We start from the raw sequence: 21,307 nt of genomic DNA on the forward strand, positions 1-21,307 counted from the left end.
ACCCTACTGTTTTGTTAAAGAATGCATTTGGCTATAGAATTGGTCTGTTTCCACAGCTAATCCAGATTTTTCTGCAGTTGCTTCCATTGTTTGCAAGGTTCAGAAGCTCTAGGTTAGCGACGAAGGATATTGATGGATAAGAAATGGTCCCCTTGTGGATCCCTTCCTATCCCCTTGAACCAATTCATCAAGATAATCAAAGGATATCATGGTCAAACCCCAAAGTAAACCACAGGATTATCGCTGGAACAAAATCTGAGTTTCATCAAAACCTTATCGATTTTCTTTCGGAATAGAAAATCAAAGGCTTAGCGATATAGTTTAGTTGGAATAAAGATATTTAGGCTTAAAATTCTCATGCTGTTATGCCAAATACTTGTTATAAAAACTATGGCCACAATGTGATTTGGCACGCGCCATGTTGTAGCCTACTCTCTCATTTAAATTTTCATTTTTTATATTACTCAAAATTCAAAAAAATGGAATATTAAATTTTGAAAATTAAAAGAGATTTAGAATTTTTAGAGTATTTGTTACACTAACAGCGGAATTTAAGATGTTATGAAAGTGGGCTCGATCTATTGGTTAAAGCCCGACCATGTCAGCGAAGTGCGATCAAATATTGGTGAGGGAGATAGGTAAAGTGTTCTGCAAGGGAACACGGAACACGAGTTATAATTTATAGCCTAACCCTCGTAGTTGACCCTGACGTCAACATGGTTGACTGAAATCAACGACCCTTTATTGCTATGGGGGTTCCACCTCAATCAAACTCTCATGCACTCCCTACTCCCGCAGTGGACCACTCCACATCTTTTTCTCCACATCACCTTCGCCATGCCATCTGCTACTCTCATTCATTTTCGTCCGGCTCACCCACCGTACCCTGTCACGTCATCTACCACTCCATTAATTCATTACATTAATTGTAAGTTTCCCTTCGTTTTTCTCACCATATATAAACGGAAAGTGAAAACCCCGTAGCATTAGTCATTTTCTTTTGGTACCAAGCAACTTCACCTCCAGTTCAACATTTCGAGTTAGCAACTGTCATTCACAGATGCCATGGCCAAACAATTAAGTTCCTCCTCTGTCATCCATACCCCATTAATGGATGTTGAACATGATATTTTTGACACCTTTTGCCCAATTAAGCACCTTTCCCTATATTAAGAAGTCATTCTAAACCATAAAAAGTCCCCTGTATTCATGGCAATGGTTAGGTCAGGTGTTTTAGCAGCATTTGTCCCAAAAACTCACTTGTTCCCTAAATTAATTCGATAGTTAGCCTCATCAATGTACCCTAAGAAGTGTTTTGTAATGAATCAGTTTGGGGAGAATGTTTTCCAAGTGACCTGTCAGTTAATTCACCAAGCTTTGAATTACCTTGTATCTGGAACTTATACCACCTTTACTAAAGAGTCCTTGGTCTCATACTATGATAACCTGTCATCCAGGAGTTTTCTTATGATACCTCATTCTTAGCTCCTAAATCTGGACATTTCTCTCCAGATGGAAATGTGTTTTCTTTAGACATATTTGCAACAAATATAAGACCAATCTTGCAGGTGGTTTATAAGATTTTGGGGAAGGAGGACTCAAGACAAGTTGATAAAGTAGTGTTGGGATTTTTCTCTTTGATGATGAAACCAAAAGTAGTACTTGATATTCAAACATTTTGGGTAGACACTATTAATACCCAATTCATGACTCTATCACTTATTGGCTCCTTCAAGTTTCCTTCAGTTATTACTTATGTATTTATGTACTAGAATGTTGAACATTTTACAAGTTTGGAACTAAATATTGTTAACATTAACAAAAAGAAGCAGTCAATGGTATTTTGGACAAACCTGATAAGGGGTGATCCAGGAGATGGTGGCCTATTTGAATTCACTTCTTTATTCCTTCCAGTGGCCTACAAGATCTTGACTGGAACCTTGCCCCCAACATTTCTTCCCAAAGCTCAAGAATTCCTTTAATTGAGAAAGGATGTAAGGTGTGGAGATTGGTTCATATTTGAAGAACATGCAGAGATAAGGAATTATGGAGCCTTAATCAAACCATATAGGTTACCAAAATTTGTGCCAATGAGGCTCTTTCTCTTGAGTTTATCAGATAGAGCTTGAATGTGGATCAAGTTCATTTTGTTCCCATGAAGAAGGGCTATTTCTTTAAATTTCCCAGAGCAGTAGGACCCTTCATTGTGAACACTAGACAAGCTGCTCAAGAGGTTAAGAAATTGTTGGATGACATGTGTCTTTTACAGGTGGTTGAATAGGCTTATGATCCTCATCAAATTATTCCAAAAAGAAGATTAGAGAATGGATATTCAACCTTTGTGCATGAAAGTAGACCGAAAATGGAGAAAATGGAAAATGGGGGTCTATAGAGCACGAAAGGGGCAGAGATTGAAACCCCTAGTATTTTAGAAAAAGGTGCCAAAAGAGCTAGAGAAGATGTTATTGATCTCGATGAAGAAGAATTAGAAACAACAAAAAGGACTAAACTTTTGGATGTAGTGTCTTCAGTACAACCTGGTTTGGTAATCTAATTGGGAGAAATAGAGGGTGCACTAGCCTCTCCATCCTCCAGAGAACCTGTTCATGATCAGGTTCCTCTAATACAAAGCATGTTTTCCGAGATAGCTGAGAGAAACCAGAAAGTAAAGTTAAATATGGAGGCTCAGGTTGAGTCTCAAATTGTTCCTGAGCAAACTCGGTTATTGTCTGCTATGGACTTAGAGAAAATTAAACTTAAAATTGCATTCTCTCATCCTACTGAGATGTCAGTTGGGTCCACCAGTAATTTCAAAACTGTTAATTTGACTGTTGATACTCAGAAGCTTCCTATGCTTGACAAGATCAATTTGCACATGTATATTGAGAGATTGATTGTCAATTATTTGCATAAGGCAAATGCAATTGCTATGAAAGTAGAGAAAATGTTACATAAAGTAATTCGGCAATTAAAGTTGGAAAAGGCCAACTCCAGGGCTCTGAATGCCCAATTGGATGAATTAAAGAAAATTATTATTAAAATAGGAGTCAATCTTGATGATTAACCTGCAATACAAAAATTGTTGCAATCTGCTAAGTCAGAGATTGGGATTTTAAAGAATAATTTGAATCTGCCTACAGGTGAGCATCCTATGGCTGCAAGAATAGCTGAAGTTGAGAATGAAAAGGAGAAGCTGTTATAGGATGTATTACAGAAAACTGAAAAAGTTTCTTTACTAAAAGAATCATTGGATACGCTACAAAAACAGGTGGATACTCATGTCTGCATAGTAGTGATGCCAATGAGTACAGAGGATCCAGTAGCACAGATATTACAGCTAGGGACATAATTAAATATGTCTGAGCATGTTGTGAAGAAAGCACAAAGGGAAATGGAAATAGCCTATAAACTCTTAAACCTAAGGGAAGAAGAAGCTAGAATGGAGAAAGAAAACACAAAGAAATACAAAGAAGACCTTCTAAGGGCTGAAGAGGAAATTATAAGGTTGAAGGAGAAGATGAAGGGCAATATGTCCTTAATTCAAGCTAGGAAGATTTTATGGGATGAAATTATTGCAGTTATCAGGAGCATCTGGGAGTTCCTTGTTATTTTGTTTGATGAAAAATCAAGTGTCAGAGATATGGAAAGTGTGGTTATGTAGGACAAATAGAAAGCATTAGACAGTTCAAAGTTTTCCAAAAGAATGATTGATTTTATTAATTCTAAGTCTGCTTCAGAGCTAAAGGAGATGAAATTACAGACGTAACACTATGTGCAATAGATTTTAATAAGATGATTGTCAGAAACATTTACAAAAATATTGTTGAGAAGATGATAAATGAGATAAAAGAAGCAATTTACAAGTTTAACATCCTGTTTGATAAAAGAGTTAGAGCTGGGCTTCCCTCTTGCTGAGATTTACATGGAAACTTGCTGCCATGGAAAACATATGAGACCTTACTAGTTGAGGCGAAAAACAAAGTTGACAACACCCATGAGAAGACAACAGTACTGAAGGGAGCAAATATTGTGAATTATCGTAATAAATATTTTAAGCTTTTGTGGATGGTGAATACCTTGTTTACAGACAAGCCTACTTAGAGTAGGATTACAACATGCAGAATGGCACTCGACAAATTGGAAGAAGCACCAAAGTCACATGTACCATTGTGGAGAAAATGCAAAGAGTGGATGATAGAGCAGATAAAAGATGCATCAACAAGACCATCTACTCAAGCTACTAATTTGAATAGTGACCAGCAATCACCGATCATAATTTAATTCCTTTCCATTTTATGTTATCTTATTTCCTAAGGAAAATGAGGTGTCTTTTACCCTCCAATGTAATGTTCTGAAATGACTTTTTACTTTAGGCAGTTAGAAAGTAGTTAAGTAGTTTGATAGTTTTTGTAGTTACCAACTATCCTATGATGTATAAAAAGAGGAAAAATCAAAGAAGGGTATGATTTTTGGAGAATCTGAAGACTACACATTTCATACTTAATAAATCGATGAGTAATGAAAGAATCATGAGTTTTCCATATAGTGTTGGGTATGACTTGTAATCTCTCTATTATGTGTCATTTTTCTCTTCCTCTCTTTAAATATGGTAATGGAGCTACAGGTCTTTGTTTACTTCTGCGAATAAAGTTAATTTTCCTTAAAATAGAGCTCCCATGTTTAAAACTTCTTTATCTCTATTTCTTGTAAGTTAAAGTTAATAGTTTCTGTCAAACACAATATATTACCTTTTAACTTCTCAAAGTATTCTTCACACATCATTTATATCCAGCACCACATGGCATCTTGGGGCTTTCATATCAACTCTATATTAAGGTTTTAAGGTCACATTCTTCATACTCCTCAAAATGAAGACACATTATACAAATAAGTGACATGCATAATAAAATTTTAATGTCTTAAGCACAATTTCTCCACAGCCTAGAAATTGGTTTCTTAAAGGATAACATGTCAGATGATGTGATTTTTGAAACAATTTGTTGAATTTCCTTTTGCAAGTAATAGAATTGGATTTATGTGTGTATGCGTTGCATTGATTGGAGATTATGGACTGATCCGTGGAGGGCCCCTACAACTAGTGATAGGTATTTAACCAATTGCAATTAAATTTCTTTTGATTCCTTGAATACTCTGTTTTTGTGTGAAGAAATGCAGTATGATGAGTTTTCCAGTGAATCGTTATATACATAACACTTCCCTTTGGTTTATACCTAGTTTAATCCACTATTTGAATTGCTTTTTATCTGGTACAACATGGTTATTTCATTTACTTTTTATCTAGTGTAGTCCAACTGTGTTACTTCATAGTATAGTTGATGTTCAGAATATCTTGTTTGAATGAAATTGAATAAGTAAAAGTGTGAGAGTCTTCTCCTTAACAATTGAATTCAGACAATATTTCTTTATAGTTTGATAGAATAGATTTCTCTTGCACTTAGTAAGTTAGAGTTGCAACATCAAAATTCAAGACAAAAATCCAAAACAATCTAACACAAGTAGAATCTAGAATCACTCTCATATCATCCATAAACTGATTCAACATAGAATAAATCCTAAGAAATTAGCTGATAACTTTAGGGATTGAGACATTAATATAATTAACAACACCATCTACATACTAATCTTAAGTTTATATCCTAAGAAGAACATAAAGACATAAGAAATAAATTCTAGCACATATAGTGCACCTGCACTTCATCAGTATACGTACCATAGTTGACAATTTATGATTGAAAATTTAAAGACATTAAATTGACCAAACATTTTGGTGCCATTGCTAGGGAAGTACAAATAGAAGTTAAGAAAAAATCAAAACATGATATGCATAGGGATAGAGACTCTAGAGGTAAATTTGTAGGGCGAGGAAGAAGTTTAATTCCCATAAATCCACTCACTTCACCTCGATTTCGAGAATCCACACCACCTACTCAAACCCAAATTCCATTTAGAGGTCGACAAAGGCTTCCTGAAATATCAAGATCAGAAATCCAATCTAGAACTTCACCCACATCCTCTACTGAAGTTGTCATTGAAGAAAATCCTACATCCCCAACTACAGGAGTAAGTTTTCTATCCTCCATTGGTGAGCAAATTTTGGGGGAAAAATGGGAAGTTCCTAGTGAATAAGAGGAACCATAAACTTATTTTGAACAACCATTGATAGAGGAAACAAAAATATTAGAAGAAAACTATATTAGTTCAGAATAATCTATCATGGATGAAGAAGGGGAAGGAGAGGTACACAATGTCCATGGCGAGGAAAATAGGATTGGAGGAAGGGGTAGAGGTAGAGGTGGAGATAGGAATAGAGGAGGGGGTAGAGGCAGAGGGAACCAAGATCCTTCTGGATTTCCTTTTCTTGATGAAGATACAACCCTCAAAATTAAAAATATATCACCCTCAATTCTTCCTAATTTCCATGGAAAAAGAAACGAAGACCCAGAGACATTTCTCTTCAAATTTGAAGTATTATGCAGATCATACTATCTACATGATGCTCAAAAGTTAAATTGTTCCCTGATACATTAAAAGACTTAGCATTAAAATGGTTAATGAGTCTAGGAGTGCATTCTATAACAACATGGGAACAAATGAAAGAGGCTTTAGGCAAATATAGAGATTATTGTATGCCTAGTAACCGTAAAGATGAAGTCTTCAAAATGACACAAAAAGAAAATGAAAATCTTGAATATTTAGTAGAAAGGTTTTCTTACAATGTTAAAAGAGCAAAAATGGATAATTTGGATGAAGAAACCTTAAAAGCCCTCTTACTCAGAGCTATTAAAGATGAGTGGATCAATCTCCTTAACCTAACAGGGAAGGGAGAAATTTCCCAACTACCATTTGTAGATATTTTTGATTTATGTGTACATATCTCAAGGGGTAAAACACGAGTTGGAAAAAGTCCCAAAGACCCTCTCTTGTCAAGAATTAATAAATTTGCAGCGGGATAGTTAGCAGGGTAGAGTTAGGAAATTTGCTTGATACCTTCAAAACAGATATTTTAGGGAGCCTAAGTGCACAGATAGACACCCTTAAAATACAAAACAAGCAAAATTTTGAAAGCGTTGCATTATCCATCTTCTATCCCAATGTCGAAAGAAACATGCTCTAAGAGAGTGTCCCTTAGATTCAAAAGCCATAGAAACTTGTGTCATATGTGCAGATAATCATGATACAAAGGAATGTCCATCCTTAACAGGTCTTAAGGCTGTATTTGATGATGAAGGAATATCAGAACTAGTAGAACATCTCTACTTTATAGCCAAAAGACCATGGAAAAACTCCCAACCAAATCAATCACAAGGATTTAGACCACAACAATTTGCTCAGTATTCAAAAAATAATTGGAATTCAGCCTGGTAGCCTTGGGCTCAACCACAGTCACAAACTTGGAATCAAGGATGGCAAAATCCTTATGGAGCCTATGCTCAATATCAATAATACTCACCATCCTAACTTCCACCACAATTTCTACGACCATCTAATCAAATTCCCCAAGCTAACCAATTACCACAAATTCCAGTTTAGAATCAAAACTGACAACTCTCCCTACCATTTCCACAAAAACCAAATCAATTACCCACTCAATCACTTCCGAATCCTAATAATAAAATACCACAACAACCTGTATACAACATGGAAGGGAAGAATCCTCAAACTTATGTAATAACTCCACTAGACCTAAATAATGTCCAATTAAGGTATGGAAGAGTGTTACCAAGAAAACCCCCTGTTGTCATTCAAGAAAAAAGATCTGATCTTGAAAAACACAAAAACCAATCAGAAGAAGGGGAGACCTCTCTCCCTTAGAAGGAGAATGAACAAACATAAGAAGTTCTAATAAACACTCCCATCATAGAACAATCCTCGGTATCAATTAGACCACCTTTCCTTGAACGGTTGAAAATTGATGAAGGAGTAGAAAAACAAATTGTCTTGCTTGATTACATAATGATGGATGAATTGAGAAATGTTTGTATTAAGATTCCTTTATTACAAGCCATAAAAGAAACACCAATTTTTGAAAAAACAGTTAAGGAACTAAGTACACAGAGATCGGGTAGAAAAATGAAAGACATAAAAAGAATTCAGTTAGTTGGAAAAATTGCAGACATTATGATGTAGAAGATGACAATTCAAAAATACTTAGATCCAGGGAGCCCCATTATAAAAATTCACATCAATGGAACAGAAGTACCAAACCCACTAATTGATCTAGGAGCATCCATAAACATAATGAGTAATCAAGTTATGGACACACTTAAGCTTCCTAACCTTCAATACACAACAACCTTATTGCAATTAGCAGATAGGTCTGTGATTAAACTTGATGGTATGTTGGAAGATGTTTGCGTATCCTTAGATTCTTGTGAATATCTTGTTGATTTCATGGTCTTAACGCCCAAGAATAATTTAGGAGGACATCCATTAATTCTAGGAAGACCTTGGTTAGCTACAACTTCATCGGTTGTAGATCAGGTGACATTTTTATCTCAGATGGAAATTCTACAAAGAAATTTACATTATATCCTCCTGCAAGAACAACAATAGATACAAAAATTAAAGAATAGATAGAAGATGAAGAAGATATACAACCTATTTTTACTACTGAACAAGTAAAAGAGGAAGTCCAAATTCTAAATCTACTGGAAAATAATGAATTTTCCTCACATTATGTTCGTAGTCATAATGAGTATCTCTCATCTAAACAGGTATCATTGCTCTCCATGGAAAATTTTTAGAATTCTTCGAGCGAAATCCTTCCAAGAAAAACCTTGAATAATAATGAAAACTTGGAAGAAGTGCAAAAGAATCAATTGATAGAAATTTTACAGAAACATTCTTATGCTTTTGCATGGAAATACACTGACATGAGAAGAATTGATCCTAAAACTTGCATACATCATATCTACATTGAACAGAATGCAAGACCAGTTAGATAGCCTCAACAAAGAATGAACCCAAACTTAAAAGAAATTGTTAAGGAGGAGTTGTAGAAATTGTTAAATGTAAATTTCATCTATCCAATATCTGACACTCAGTGGGTTTCACCCTTAGTAATCATTCCTAAGAAAAACAAGAAAATGGAGAGTATTCATCGATTACAGGGAACTAATTAAAGCAACATTAAAAGACCACTTTCCACTACCTTTTATAGATTAGGTCTTAGACACATTAGCAGGGAAAAAATATTTTTCCTTCTTGGACGAGTTAAGTGGATATAACCAGATTCAGGTAGCCCCTGAAGATTAGGATAAAACTACATTCACTTGTCCACGGGGAACTTATGCTTACTGATTACTTCCCTTCAGATTATGCAATGATCCAACAACATTCCAAAGAGTAGTCCTCAGAATTTTCTCTAATCTTATTCATGATTGTGTGGAAGTGTACATGGATGATTTCACAGTTTATGGAGATTCTTTCAATGAAGCACTAGAGAATTTGGAAAAATTATTAATTAGATGTAAAGAAACAAATCTCTCGTTAAGCCATGAAAAATGTTTCCTGATGTTTAACGAAGGAATTGTTTTAGGTCATCATATTTCAGGAGATGGAATCAATGTAGACTCATCTAAAGTTGAAGTCATTTCTAAGTTATCAGTGCCAAGTTTTCAAAAAGATGTTAGAATTTTCCTCAGTTTTACTGGATATTATAGAAGATTAAAAGAAAACTTCACAAAAATTGCATCCCCACTTTTTAAATTTATCACCAAGGACTGTGAATTCAATTGGGATTCTGAATGTCAAGCTGCCTTTGAAACTTTGAAAAAGAGAATTTCTGAAGCACCTATCTTAAAAGGACCTAATTGGAAATTGCCTTTCCATATCTCAACAGATGCTTTAGATTCAACCTTTAGAGCTATGTTGGGAAAAAAAGATCTTACTCCTTATGCAATCTATTATACTAGTAAAAATTTAACTCTTGCGGAGTTAAATTATACTGTAATTGAAAAGGAATTTTTAGTTGTAGTTCATGCCATTAACAAATTTAGACATTACATAACTGGCTATGAAACTTTTGTTCACACAGACCATTCTGGAATTAGATACCTAATGAATAAACCAGTTACTAATGAAAGAGTAACCAGATAGATCTTACTGTTACAAGAATTCAACATAACCATTTTAGATAGGCCAGGAAAGCAGAATACAATTGCTGACTTTTTATCTAGAATACAAAATGAAAATAATGATCAACCCATAGAGGATAAATTTCCTAATGAATATCTTTTTGCAGTATCTACTAAATCACCTTGGTATGTAGATATTTCTAACTATTTAGCTACAGGAAAAATGCCATTTCATTTATCTCCTAGAGAAAAGAGAAGAATAGTCCACAATAACACATCTTATTCATGGATAAATGAAGAGTTATACAAGACAGAACCAGATCTCATCATCAGAAGATGTGTTCGAGAGGACGAAATACCAGAAATACTTAAAGCTTGCCACGATGAACCATGTGGGGGACATTTCTTTGACATAAGGACTGCTTACAAAATCTTGCTTTTAGGATATTATTTGCCTTCCATTTTCTGGGACACCAAAGAATATGTTAAAATATGCGACATTTGTTAAAAAATGGGCAAACACACTCTTTCAAATGAAATGCCACTACAACCATAGATACTCATCGAACCATTTGAGAAGTGCGCACTAGATTTTGTTGGATCAATTAGCCCACCTTCAAAGCGAAAGAAGTGTATTATGGTATGTATTGATTATGTCACTAAATGGGTAGAAGCTAAATCACTTCCTTTTGCTACTGAAAAAGCTGTAGTTTCATTTCTTTTTGGGGATATTTTTACTCGTTTTGGTGTTCCAAGAGAGATTGTAATAGATCAAGGAACACAATTCACATCCAGACTAGTACAGAAGCTTGTGGATCAATACAAAATCAAACATCGGAAGTCCACTCCATACCATCCACAAGCCAATGGACAAGTTGAGTCCACAAATAAGGTGATTGAAGCAATCCTTACCAAGACTTTACATCTAGATAGAAATGACTAGGTGGAAGAGATTCTAGAAGCTTTATGGGCCTATAGAACTACATGGAGAAATACTACAGGACACACTCCCTATGAACTTGTTTATGGGAAGCAAGTCTTACTTCAGATGGAATTCCAGAACCAGACTTATAAGACAGTAGTCCAGTTAGATATTGAATTATCATAAGAACAGAAGCAAAGGATGAGACAACTAAATGAACTTGATGAAATCAGACAAGAAGCCCTCAAGAGAACTAGCCTAGTTCAACAATAGAGATCTAGATGGCATGATAAGTACATTAAGGAAAGGAAATTTCATCCAGGAGATTGGGCACTACTCTTTGATTCAAAGTTCAATAATTTTCAATGGAAATTCCAAACTCACTGGCTTGGGCCTTATGAAGTTGAAAGTGTTTTTGACAATGGTGCAATTAGAATCAGGACTATTGATGAAGAGAAAATTCCTCTATTAGTAAATGGACATCGACTCAGATTGTACTAGAAGCCATTGACAAAAGAGGAGTTTGTTAAAATGTTCCAAGATAATTCAGAACTGAAAATGATCAAGAAGAATTCTTCTTCTTTTCCACCTTAGAAATTTTACTCAGTTTAATCTCTAAAAAAAAAAATTAATAATGATAATATTAAAAAAAGAAAAAAAGGAAAAATTAATAATAGTAAGTAAATTCTATGCGTATATATATGCATATATATAGATGTAAAAAAATAAAAAAAAAGGAAAAAAAAAGAAAATAAATAAAAAAAAAAAAAAGAAAAAAGAAAAAAAGAAGAAGGTATAAACATAAAAGCCAACATGCTGTTGGTAGGTTTATACATAAAATTTAGAGTGAAAACCAATTTTTGTTGGCACTTCAAATTTTCCTTTCAAAAAAAAAAAAATTCCCTTATTAAAAAGTTTTTTTCTTAGTTGCAGAATCAACAACTTTCCATAGCTCGGACAAGTTTCTCTAGCTACGAAAAGTTTTTGTAGCCTAATAATTTTTTTAGCCTACAAGGACACTTGGTAATTTGAATTGAAAGAAAACTGATAGAGCAATGTACCTGCAGGGAATCTTAGAATAACAAACAAGGTTAGCAAAATGGATCAAAGGTATGTGCTACTTTAATTTAACAATAGGGATTGATATATTGCATATATAACTAAGAAGACATAGTACTCCTGAAAATTGAAACAGAATCATTACAATTTAAGGGTGATGGCCACCTAACAAAACATCATATTCCACCACTTAAAAGTCATATCATGTCCTCATTCCAAATCCATCGAAGTAATTATCGAATCATCAATTTAAATGCGCCCAATGGTTCGATTCATTCCTATAACACTTATTATATTCCACATGTTCTTAAACTCCTTTGAACTTTCATATCCACTCCGTCCTTTCACCGCTTAGGAAAACTCTACCAACACCATTCTCTTGTCAAGGTAACTAGTGTTTGAGGCAAAGAATGCTCTATAATGGGGATCATTGTTTGAACTCAGCCAGCAGGGAATAAATTCTACGAGGGATACCCTCAGACCAAGGAGTTGCTGCAAAAGAAAGAATGGTTGCAGTTGATTGAAAAATTCAATAGTTTTCACAGGGAAGTGACAAAGACACTTGCACGCTCGTTTGATGGAAATGAAGATGAAATAGGAGACATTAAGGTCACCATAATAGAGTCTATGATTGTGAAAGCTACTGAATTACCAAGGAGTGGGGAAAAATGGTTCAATAACAGGGGAATTAATGGAGAAGATTGGAAGGTCTTCCTCAAAAATCCAAATATGGACACCACTGCCTTCAAGAAAGGTATTCCCAACACAGCCCTTAAGAGTAAATGGAGAAATTTATTGCTTATACTTTAAAAATTTGTCACATGTGAGGGTCGGTTTGGGTATATGTATTTTTACTATGTTAGGATGATGATGCATTTTCTTGAATATCACTAGATGAATATTCCTTATTTTCTCTTACATAGTCTCAAGAAAATGTCCACAAACGTTCAAAAGAGAATTCAATTTATAGAAAACACCATGTATCACTAGTGACATGTCTTTAACCAATTGCAATTAGATTTCTTTTCATTCCTTGAATACTCTGGTTTTGTGTGAAGAAATGCAGTATGATGAGTTCACTAGTGAATTGTTATATGCATAAGCACTTCCCTTTGCTTTATACCTAGTTTAATATGCTATTTGAATTGATTTTTATCTGGTACATCATGGTTATTTCATTTGCTTTTTATCTAGTGTAGTCCAACTGTGTTTACTTCATAGTATAGTTGATGTTTAGAGTATCTTGTTTGAATGAAATTGAATAAGTAAAAGTGTGAGAGTATTCTCCTTAATAGTTAAATTTAGACAATATTTCTTTATAGTTTAATAGAATAGATTTCTCTTGCACTTAGTAAATTAGAGTTGCAGCATAAAAATTCAAGACAAAAATCCAAAACAGTCTAACACAAGTAGAATCTAGAATCACTCTCATATCATCCATAAACTAATTCAATAGAGAATAACTCCTAAGAAATTAGCTAATAAATTTAGGGATTGAGACATTGATATAATTAACGACACGATCTCCCTACTAATATTAAGTTTAGACCCTAACAAGAACATAACAACATAAGAAATAACTTCTAGCACATATAGTGCACCTGTACTTCATCTGTATATGTACCCTGATTGATAATTTATGATTGACAATTTAAAGACATTAAATTGACCAAACAAACATAATGTAGCATCCTTCTTCTACAATTTTTCCATTGGCACGGTAATCTGGGCATAACTCTTGATGAAATTTTGGTAATAACCAGTCTGCCCCAACGTTGCGCGCAACTGTTTAACACTTCTTGGCACCTCCAAATTGATTATAACCGCGATCTTAGATAGATTCACCATTAATCCTTGTTTGCATACTACATGACCCAGCAAAATTCCAAAGGGAACACAAAAAAAATATTTCTTCAAATTTAGCGCGATCTAATACCTCTAGCTACATGACGCTTCACCAGCCCAAACACCATCCAATCGTCAAAGTATACCTCTAAGAACTTGTGAATGAAGTCCTTGAATGTTGCGATGACTACGTGTGAAAAGATCACCGATGCATTCTTTAGTCCAAAAGGCATTACAATATACTGAAAGCATCCCCATTCAGTCATGAAGGTTATCTTACTTCTATCTTCCAACATGATCTTGATCTGATGGTACCCCGAGAACCCATCAGTAAATGAATATGCTTCCTTTCCTCCTACATTATCCAACACTTCATTGATGAACGAATTCGGAAAAGGATCACGCACACAAGAATCATTCAACTTCCTAAGATCTATGCATATCCTTATTTCATCCTTCTGCTTCTTTTGCTGAACTACCATAGGACTTACCCAGTCAAACTCCTCCGCTGATTCAATGATTCTTGCTGCTAACGTTTTATCCAACTCTAGGTGGACCCTTTCTTTGTGTTTAGGATTAAGGCTATATGGCCTTTGTTTCATAGGCTTCTCATCTGGTTTCAATGTTATCCTCATCACCCCTAAATCGCCTATAATCCCTTTTAGGTCTGAAATTTTTGCAGGGAACAAATCCTAATACTCATGGAGCAATTCAATGACCCTATCCATTGTAGCATCATCCCAGTAGTCCCCTATCTCCGCAAACTTTGGCTCCGCCTCTGTCCCAATGTTCACTTGTCTCATTTTCAGCAGCGTGGAGATATCTGGGTTCTCTATCTGTGACCCCTCAACTTCACGGTGACATTCTGTCTCTATAATGTTAATGTTCCTCAGATCCTCCTCTTCTTATTTAGTAGTCACATTGTAACACTCCAGTGCATGGCGCAGCTGGGCGGTCAATCTGGTTGAATCAAATCCAAGGGATCCTACAAGATTCTGAAAATCGATGCTTTGATCTCCTGCAATGCTTCATCAATGCACTCGAATCCATCTGCAAAGCTGAATGCCATCAAGAATCCATGTTTCAAAATATCCCATTCGTCCGTAACATGGCGGAGCTCTGTCTCCAAGTACCAATTCATAGGTATTACACCCAAGGTGTGACAGAACAGATGCACCCACTCTGGTTGCGGTTCTGCTCCATAAGCATCGACCCATTTGGCTCATATTTCTTTGTCAATTGCACATGTGGGTGACCAAACTGCACCCTCATCAATTATGACCATGTTGAAAGTGGTTGGAATACTATTGTATTGGAAAATTTGATTTTGTGAGATAATCCAATCTTAGCTTGCAAAAAAAATCTTAATAATGTTAATATAATAATTATTGATGCAATAATGTTATTAATCACTTTTAAGTAATAAAACTAACATTAATATCAATATGGTAATAGTAATAACAATATAAATATTATTAATAATAATTTAAAATATAATATCAAAATTAATAACATTTAATATTAATAATGTTCCAAACAACATATGGAATACACATTCTTCCATGGGTTAAGCATGGTTGATATATATTAACATAGTCATCATTGTAAAAAATGTTCAAACATGGTAATTTGTAGTCAACATGGTCAAACATGGATGTAAATTTTCAGTATCACAATGGTAAATCATGGTAAAAACATTTAACCATTGTGACATGGTTGACCATAATCAATATGGACATCATTGTCAACCATGATTTACCACAGTCATCTATACTAAACATATACAACCTTGATCAACCATGTACATCCATAGTCAACCATATGTTGACCATATTCAACCATGTTTGCTCGGCTAAACCATTGTCCAACATGGTTAAAAAATATCATCCATGGTCATACATGGTCAACATTTCCAACATTATTAATCATTGTCACTCATTTGCACCCATGTTTAACCATACATGGCCTTTTTTAGCCATACTCATCAACGGTAAACCATGGTCATCTCTAGAACCACATTCAACAATATTTAACTATAGTCAATGATATTCAACTATAGTCAACCATGGTTAACCATAGTCAAACTTGGTCAATCACAATCAACATTTAAAATAATTTAATAATATTAATATTAATAAAATTTAAAAAGGTTCAATAACAAAGATTATTAAAAACATTAATATTGAGGTTTATTAATAAGGTTCAATAATGTTTTATTAATACTTTATTATATTTAATAAGTTTAATAATAATATTTACATTGCATTTGTTGAAAAAAAAATTCCATTGTATGTGTTTATAAAGAAATTTCATGTTGCATTGATGAACAAAACTCAATGACATAATATGCTAAATAAAAAAATCAACGTCACAATATGACAAACAGAAAATCTATGTTGTGATGTCATGAACAAATAATAATGTTAGAATGTGATGACATAGTTAACCTTTATGCTCAATGTTTAAATAGGCAACCATGGTCAAGCTTAGTCAACTATAGTTAACCATGGTTCACCATAGTCAACCTTAGTCATAATCAAGGTTTAAAATTGTTTAATAATATTAATAAGGTTTAGTCAGAGAGCCACCTTCACACCAAATAGAACTAGGAATTTGGAAAGAAAGAAAACAGATATTTTCTCAAAGGGGGGAACTAGTAGACACCAACTACCCAGACTCCTAGTGGATCCACACCTCTTTCATTTCTTCACCACCCCGCTCTGAAGATGTTGTCAATCCAATCAATCTCAATCTCAATCTCAATTTCTATCTCTCCAACAGCTTAGTTTTGTTAATAAAATTAATAAAAAGAATTATTAATAAGCTTCAATAAGTTTTTATTAATATGATATCATATTTCATAAGTTTCATACTAAGATTTACATTGCATGATCTATTGAGCAAAAATATAATGTCACATCGTGATGGACAAAAATCAACATCTCTATATGAAAAAAAAGCAATCAATGATACAATATGACAAACAAATGATATCTGTTGCAATGTGAGAAGTAAAAAATCAACATAACAATATGATGAACTGAAATTAACATCACAATATGGAAAACAAATAATTTACATCACAACGTGACAAACAAAAAATCAACATAACATTATGACGAATTCAAATCAACATCACAATGTAACAAATAGAAAAATGATGCCGGACTATGATGAATAAATAACAATGTTACAATGTGACATCATAGTCATACATAGGCAACATTTGTTGTTAATATTTAAAGTAAATGTTTAAATAGTCAACCATGATTAAATTTAGTCAACCACTTTATTAAGCATAGTGAACATGGTCAACCATATTCCTCTAATGTTAAACATTTCCAACCATAGTCAACCATGTTCACCCATAGGTAATCATATCCAACCATAATCATCCACGCTCTTATAAGCCTATTTGTGGCCGAACAAGCTAACCATGGTCAAACGTGAACAAGAAGTTCAACCATAGTCAACCAACTCAACAATGGTCAACCATGGTTAACATGATCATTAGTGTTCAATCATAGTTAACCACAATTGATTGTTGTCAATCCTTGTCATCAATGGCCTACCATGGTCATTTATGGTTAATTCTCATCAAGTCTTGGTCAACCATGGTCAATCCTCATTAACCTTGTTAATGACGATAATTCAGTGTTGACCATGGTTGATCCTCTTGATCCATCATCAAACCTGGTCATCATAGCTAACAATGGTCAACCTTAAACAACCTTAATCAACCATGTGGTTACCATAAGCAACGAGAGTTAAGCACAATCAACCTTAGTTATAAATAGTCAACCATCATACTCTATAAACAACTTGGGAAGCCTTGGTCAACTAAGGTCAAAGATGGTGAAACCATTTTTTTATAAATGTGGGTGCACATGGTTAACTGTAGTCAACCATTTTTTTAAATGTGGTTGACCATGGTCAACTATGGTCAAAATTAATGTAATAATGTAACAACTAACAACATCAATTTTACATTGCTACATTAATGTCACATAAATACATTGTTATATTTATGGTTGACCATGGTTAAACTTAGTCAACCATGTTCATCCAAAGTCAATACTCTTCATCCTTGGTTAACCTTCTTACGCATAGTATACCAAGGTTAACTATAATCTTCCCCTTAACCCTTGGTCAACCAATGTAATCATTGTCAAACATGGTCGAATAAGGTCAACCATAGTAATCATTGTCAATCATGGTGAATTGAGGTCAACCATGGAAATCATTGTTAGTCATGTTCAACTGAGGTTAATTGTGGTCTACCTTGAGAAACAATGGTTCACCCCCTTTAACTATGGTCAACCTCATCAACCATGGTCAATCCCATCAACATAGTTCAACGCATTAATTTAACCATTTTTGTAATATTATTGTAACATTAGCATTAATGTTAATATAACATCAACCATGGTTGACAATGGTCAACTATGGTCAACATTAATGTGACATTAATGTAACAATGTAATAATGGTTAACATTAATGTAACATTGGTAAATTGATGTAACATTAATGTAATATTACATCAATTGTTCACCATGGTCAAAGTTAGTCAACCTTGGTTAAGCTTGTCAATAATGATCAAGCTCATCAACCCTCTTCACTCATCATCAACCATGATCAACAAATCCACCCCACATACATTAGTCATCAACTAGCACCACCACATTAGTAAATGCGGTTGATGCATGCTATTCAACATATATAAATGATGCCAATCGCCATATAACAACCACATTTACTAATGCAAATGTGCCAATATTATTAGCTATTAAAAATATTATATATATGCAATCTAATTTACAAATATATTATTTGTTTGAAAAGTTATTAATTATAATTCTTGGTACTAACTTTGTTAAGGAAATTATAATTAATTAATTAATTAATTGATTAATCAATCACCCTTTAATATTAAATAAAAAAATATTAATATACAATGAAATCCTTTGTTAATTATTTTAACCATTGAGTCGATCAACTTCAAGCGCTTCACACTGCATACAATTTAATTTAATTTTATTTTATTTTAAAGATAAAGCAGGAAACACAACGTGCCTATAACAAGGCCGCATAGCTAGTTCCCTGGTGCTTAGTTTAATTACTCTTATATTATGTATGTTGGAAAATTCATATGTTAGAATAAATTAATAATGTATTATGAAAATAAATCTTCTTTATAAATTATACAACATTTTCAATATATATATATTTTTTTTTAAGCTTGGTAGATCATTCTTTTTCATTATAAAATATGCAAGCAGGTTACAACCACTTAGCTTGGTTAGGTGGTCTCAACCTGTTTGGTGGGAAACTAAGTCTGTTGACCACCTAATTGCATCATAAGCCATCCAGTAGAAAAAATACTTTGTTTATCTATCCAAGCTATATAAACTTGATTATCATGTCCACAACCATATGCTATCTGTCTATATATACACACAGCTACAAACTGGAAAGTAAAAAATATCCACATATAAACTTAATAAAAAAAGTCCTACGACTTCATCCTTACAGTCCTCATGTTCGACAGATGTCAAGGTAACTGGGGTCGGGTCTTTCACATTGGAATTGGGTAGCTCAGTCGGCAAGAAAAATCATGGGAAGTGTTTCTTAATACTGCTGAGGCGGCCATCCTGTTTCTACAATTGAATTGCAACTTTTGAAAGTCCTGCTTATAGTATGGAAAATCATTAGTGGCAGTCACCCAGATTTGTTCCATCGCCTTGCCTTGGAGGCATTTCAACAACCAATACATGTATATAGATTCTGTTTGTATTGCGTCTCTTTACCGTGAGTGTGTCCCGGATCAAGAACCAATACCTTCTAATCTTCCACGTCCACTGCCCCCACACTTGTATGTCTATTGATATCCTCCTCCCACTTGGAGATGAGTCATTGAATCTCCTCTTTGGTTCCACCTGCATATGCAGCCACCGCTTCTTGGATCAGGCTGGCCACTGGTTTCCTCCCACGACATTTTCTAGTGGTGCTTGGCTCAACCTCAGCCTTGCTCTCCCATTGTGTCTTGCCTCTGCCCTTGCCTTTCATTGCTCGAACCATTTTTGTAATGTCCTAGGGCCTTCTAGCCTATTGCTATCATTGGCCAGGATCAAACTTCAGATGCTCTCTTCTTCCTAGAAGAGTTACCTGTTATGGGAACAAGAAACCAAGAATTCCAAGCCATTATTTTCATAATTGTCAATATAATTATTGAAAATGAAAAGAAAATTCATTTTAATAACCTTATCAATCGATGTAACCATCTGATCTATTTTTTTAGTTTAGTTGTTACATAAAGACCAATATAATCGCACACATGTGTTGCAAGTTCTATCAAAATTTACATATAGATTCTTTTATAAATCTTACTTGCAAAGGTTTCTTAGATGTCTGAAATATATTTTACGAAAACCAAGCAATAAATGGTTATATCCTCCAAACAAATATTAAAGAATAAGCTACTTCCTTGGAATGTTGAAATGATAAGGGTAGTCTAGTGAAAAATTCAAAAATTTAATTGCATTGACTATATAAAGAGAAGATGACCCCTTCATTGTGGAAACAAATGCATCTAATGAAATTTGGGTAGTAATATTGCTTCAAAAACATACTAATAGAGAAGAATCACATTCTTACTATTTTGTTTCTTTCATATACCTTGAGGTAAAACATCCCTCTTTTCATAAAGATATTCTAGAGGTTAGAAATGGTATTAAAAGTTTGCAACTCTGGTTGAAGTCTATATATTTTATTATTAGAATAAATTTGAAGTATACAAAGAATTTATTTCAAAATAAAAGATTATCAAAAGAGGGAAATAATAGATTGCTAAGATGGAATATATGACATGAAGGGCTTGATTTTGTTACTGATTACAAATTAAGTAAAAAATTATATAGCAAATTTGTTAACTCGAAAAGGCTTGAAAATAGTGGAATGCAAGATTTTTAATTTTTGAATGTGTTGTTTGTCCTCTACATTTTTGTTATGAATGTTTTAAGTATTATAAAAAAATTACATGAGTACTAAGAACATATATTGTCTTGTGATGTAAATAATATGACGGAAGAAAATCCTTATGTTTATTTCTCTAATCTTCTAGAGTTCATAATTGGGAATTTCCCTCATCATTCTCAAACACATGATGTTTATGTTTTTTATTTGCTCTTTTGCTACATGGTGGATTTTTCAAGATTATTATCTAGTATTTAGATTGGTTTAACATTATGGAAAAATCACATTCACATGTAAGTGTGCTTATTTAGGAACATAGACATGGTCACCATGGTTACAAATATTTATGAGACATCTCATACCTCAACATAAATATTACAGGTCTAATGGTGACTATGAAATGATTGTTGA

Source organism: Pinus tabuliformis, chromosome 9 (genome assembly GCF_031772625.1).
Source record: "Pinus tabuliformis cultivar Carrire ecotype Pingquan chromosome 9, CPIR1, whole genome shotgun sequence".
Taxonomy (NCBI): domain Eukaryota; kingdom Viridiplantae; phylum Streptophyta; class Pinopsida; order Pinales; family Pinaceae; genus Pinus; species Pinus tabuliformis.